This window comes from Bison bison, unplaced genomic scaffold (genome assembly GCF_000754665.1).
Source record: "Bison bison bison isolate TAMUID 2011002044 unplaced genomic scaffold, Bison_UMD1.0 scf7180017864302, whole genome shotgun sequence".
Taxonomy (NCBI): Eukaryota; Metazoa; Chordata; class Mammalia; order Artiodactyla; family Bovidae; genus Bison; species Bison bison.
Window position 1 is genome coordinate 3,557,540 of NW_011494874.1, and position 4,973 is coordinate 3,562,512.

A 4,973-nucleotide genomic window follows, 5' to 3' on the forward strand; every position below is an offset into this window, starting at 1 on the left:
GGGGGGGGGGGGGTTGCCGGCGGGCCGGGCCCCCTGCCACTAAAGCTGCTATGAACATCTCTGCACACATCTTTGGTGAATGTCATTTCCGTTTCTTTGCACGATGTCCCCAGGAGTGAAAGCCCCCCCATCATGATGGAGGTTGAGCTTCGGTAGATTTTGTGGCAGAGTTTGCCAAACGGGCTGAACCAAACTTTCCTCTTGTCGACGGCCTCTTCAGTCTGAAACTCATGTCTTTCCTTTGTTCTGGGGAAATTTATGACAAGTTTGATGTGACTCATTCCTTCTCTCATTTAACAAATTGTTATTAAGGTCATCCCCTATGCTAGAAACTCTTTAGGGCATTAGGGGTGAAGAGTTGCACCACAGGGAGCAAGACGCTCTGGAGGAGGGAGCAGATAATAAGCAAATTTGCCCATGATGTGGATGTCAGGCTGGCAGAATCGCCCATACATACAATTACATTACCATTTCAGTGGGAGATTATTTCTTCGAAGAAGAAAAGGCAGGGGAAGGGTAAATGTCGCCTCTCCGTCATTCTCTCTCTCCTTCTAGAAATCTCATTAGGAGGATGTCGGGTTTCTATTCCTGCTCTTCAGTTCTCTTCTTCTACCTGCCTTCGTTTCAACAGAGGTTTCCCTCCCCACAGGTGGCTGTGCTGTTTGGCATGTGAGATTTCAGTTCCCCAGCCAGGGCTGGGACTCTGCAGTAGACACAGAGATTCTTAACCACTGGCCTGTGGGGGAAGTCCTGAGATTGGTTGCTGCTTGTTTCTTTCTTTTTAAAGAAAAAATTTGCACCTACCCATCTCTTGTGTGTTTATTTATTTTAACAGGTTGGAATAGACCTTTATGTTTCCTGGGAGACGTTACTCTCTTTCCTCAATCCAGTTCTCTTCCCCCACCTGGCTCTGTTTTCCCGTGTGTGAAGTTCCTTCCATTCTTGGGGTGAAAAGTGAAAGTGTTAGTCGCTCAGTCGTGTTGACTCTTTGTGACCCTATTGTAGCCCAGTCTTTTCTGTCCATGGAATTCTCCAGGCAAGAATACTTGAGTGGGTAGTCATTCCCTTCTCTAGGGGATCTTCCTGCCCCAGGAATCCAGCCTGGGTCTCCCGCACTGCAGGCAGATTCCTTACCATCTGAGCCACCAAGAAAGCCCCTGGTTGCCCTTTTTTCATGGGGTGATTTCCCTCGGGTGTTGGCTGGCTCTGAGTCACGGGCTGATAGACTGCTGGCTTTGGGGAGGGCTGGGAGGTGCAGTGTGGAATGCATTCTGGCCTGTTTTCTGCAAACATGGGGCGGCGGAGGACTTCTGCTGGGACAGCAAGCACTGTGTTAAGACTTATGGGCCTAGGTGCTTTCTGCTCCTCACAGGCAGCTGAAGACGCCGAGCACCCTGACCAAGAGCCTCTGGTCAGGGTCCCTCCTGGGGGTCAGTGAGCCCCTCTACTGGGGCTGGCGCCCAGCTTAGAGGAAGTGGGGGCTGAAGGAGGTGCAGGAGTCATGGAAGAGTGGCTGGCTTTGTTGGCTTTCTTTCAGTTACCACCCGCAAAAGTCTCTGTTTTCCAAAGCTGTTAGGGATTTAATAACAACAATTACATATATACGCATATGTGTGCGTGTATCTGTACATGTAGGTGCGTATAGGTATATGTGTGTATGTATATTTTATACACTTCGTTTTTATTTTAATTAATTATTATTATTATTATTATTATTTGCCACACTGTGTGGCATGCAGTCTCTTAGTTCCCCGATCAGGGGCTGAACCTGTTTTCCCTGCAGAGGAAGAGAGGAGTCCTAACCACTGGACACCAGCGAGGTCCCTACACTTCATTTTTAAATAAACTTAACATCTGGTTTGCTGCTGCTAAGTCGCTTCAGTTGTGTCCGACTCTGTGCAGCCCACCAGGCTCCCCCGCCCCTGGGGTTCTCCAGGCAAGAACACTGGAGTGGGTTGCCATTTCCTTCTCCAATGCATGAAAGTGAAAAGTGAAAGTGAAGTCGCTCAGTCATATCCGACTCTTAGCGACCCCATGGACTGCAGCCTACCAGGCTCCTCTGTCCATGGGATTTTCCAGGCAAGAGTACTGGAGTGGGGTGCCATTGCCTTCTCCGAACATCTGGTTTAGATTTACAGAAAACCTGTGAAGATAGTATTGATGGTTCCATAGCCTCTACACCCACTTCTCTTTATAAGATATTAATATAATCTAATGTATAAGAAAAATGAACATTTTTAATGTTAGTACATTGTCATCAACTGAAGTCCATACTTTATTCAGATTCCTTTAGTTTTTACCTAATTCCCATCAGGATCCCACGTAGGACACCACATTGCAAGCAGATATGCAGTTTCTTTCATTTCCAGGAACTGAGACGTGGTAAGCAGGCTAGGGCACGTGTTCTGAGTGCATTCACCGTCTTGAAGCTGAGTCTCTGTGGTCCAAGCTGACCTCGGGGAACTGGAGATTACTCAGGAATGGAAAAACCTTGTTTAAAATTCAACATTCAAAAAATAAAGGTCATGTCATCCGGTCCCATCATTTCATCACAAAGAGATGGGGAAAAAGTAGAAAGAGTGGTAGATTTTATATTTTTGGGCTCCAAAATCACTGCAGACTGTGACTGCAGCCAGCCATGAAATTAAAAGATGCTTGCTCCTTGGCAAAAAAGCTATACACACCTAGACAGCGTATTAAAAAGCAGAGACATCCCTTTGCCAACAAAGATCCATATAGTCAAAGCTATGGTTTTTCCAGTAGTCATGTAGGGATGTAAGAGTTGGACCATAAAGAAGGCTGAGTGATGAAGAACTGATGCTTTTGTGGTGTTGGAGAAGACTCTAGAGAGTCTCTTGAACAGCAAGGAGATCAAACCAGTCAATCCTAATGGAAATCAACCCTGAATATTCATTGGAAGGACTGATGCTGAAGCTGAAGCTCTAATCCTTTGGCCACCTGATGCAGAGAGCTGACTCATTTGAAAAGACCCTGACGCTGGGAAAGATTGAAGCCAGGAGGAGAAGGGGATGACAGAGGATGAGATGGTTGGATGGCATCACTGACTCAACAGACATGAGTTTGAACAAGATGGTGAAGGACAGGCAACCCTGGCGTGCTGCAGCCCATGGGATCACAGAGTTGGACATGACTTAGCAACTGAACAAGAACAAGACTGAAAGTCATGAACTTTTATTACGCCGCCAGGTCTCTCTCCAGTCTGTCCTTTGACTTGTCCCCTTTTCGGCCTCAATTTTCTCATCTGTAAAATGAAGCCTTTGGGCAAGTGGCAACTGGACAGGCGGAGTCCTGGGGTCCATCTGTGAGTGGTTTTCTGATCTCTGTCCTGGGCAGAGGGAGCTGGCAGGCATGGTGGTGCCCAGAGGGCAGAGCTGGGACCCAGATCTCACTGGTTGTAACATGGGGCTGACATTCTGACTTTGGGCTTTTAAAGTCGAAGATCAGGGGCGTGTCCCAGCTTTCCTGCTTATTCTGAAAAGTGAAAGAAAGTAAAAGTGTTCATTGCTCACTGGTGTCCTTTGCGATCCCTATGTCTTTGCGATCCCTATGAACTGCAGCCCACCAGGCTACTCTGTCCATGGAATTGTCCACACAAGAACCCTGGAGTGTGTTGCCATTCCCTTCTCCAGGGGATCTTCCCCACCCAGCGGTTGAACCTAGTCTCCTGCATTGCACGAAGATTCTTTACTGTCTGAGTCATCAGGGAAGCTTATTCTAAGGCTCTCTTTATCTCTGAACCTCGGTTTACCCATGGGTAAAGTGGCTGCTGTTGGGATGACTGCTATGGCTCCCTCTGGCTGTGAGCAGAGCAGGTTGCCCTGGGAGATGCTGAGCTCTCCGCTCCCAGAGGCGTGCAAGCCAAGAAGATGACACTGTTGGGTGGCGCAGGGGGTGGTGGTGACCCAGGGCTCTAAGCATGTCCCTTTTGGACAGGGAAGCCAGCTTGCGCACTGGCCCATTTTCCGACTCTGGACTCTGGGGCAGGTGTCCGGCTGCCGCGGTGTGCCCACATAGCTGCTTCCCGTGCCATCTCAGGCTAGGACTGCCTCTGGCCCTAGGCTGAGGGTGGTCTGCCAGATGTACTCCACCCCTGGCCTCAGACTCACAGGAGACCGGGGCAATGCTCGCCATCGTTTCCTGCCTGCTTGGTGGTGCCTCTGACTTCCAGGTCAGTCTGCTTCCCCAGGCAGCTCCTGCAAGTCGGGCTCCAGTACACAGGGCACACCACGCAAAGTCCCAAAGGAGCAAGAGGAGGACGGGGGGATCCCTGGGAAGGAGGAAAATGAGTCCTGTGCCCCGACTCCCCCCAAACCAGACTCTCCATTCTGACAAGGTTTAGGTTCTTCCAAGTCCCAGCCTTTGCATCTTCCATTGGCTCTACCGCCATTGCCCTTGGCCTTCTTTAGCTGTTGAACTCCTACTCACCCTTTGAGACTTAATACAAAAACCCCTGGACTGTGCCCTGGCTGTACCAGGACCTACCTGTGTCCGGCACGTATCATCTTGAGTTGTAACCGGCCTCGTCGGTGCCCCTGTTCCTGTCCCTGGCTTTTCCTGAAGGTGGGGATGGGGCTGACTCATCTCCCTGAAGCTGCAGACGCCTCATCACCTGCCCTCTTCCTAATTGCGTGAAAGGAGTGGGTAGGGGCAGGGTGGATCGGTGTGACGAACCTTTCCAGAGCTCCTTCTGTGTTTGTTTGCTTTGGCTGCAAGGCGGGGCATGCGGGCTTGCGGGATTGCCTCCACGTCTTCTGCAATGGAACCGCGGAGTCAACCCCTGGACCGCCAGGGAAGCCTCCCCTTCTTTTCACTTGCACAACGCAGCCGCCTAATCCCTACCCTCCAACCCCTGCCCTGGGCCGGGGGACGGGGCGGGGGGACGCTCCTCACCGGCGGGTCCGTCGGGGCAGGGGCGGCGGGAGCGCAAGTGGCTCTGGGCCGCTGAGAGAACA

General features: G+C 50.6%; 1 protein-coding gene across 1 annotated transcript in view; it reads left to right on the forward strand.

Moving 5' to 3' along the window:
* DEGS2 (delta(4)-desaturase, sphingolipid 2) overlaps positions 1–4,973 on the forward strand; it is a 50,196-nt gene that overhangs the window by 25,842 nt on the left and 19,381 nt on the right. The gene's annotated exons all lie outside the window — the stretch shown is intronic.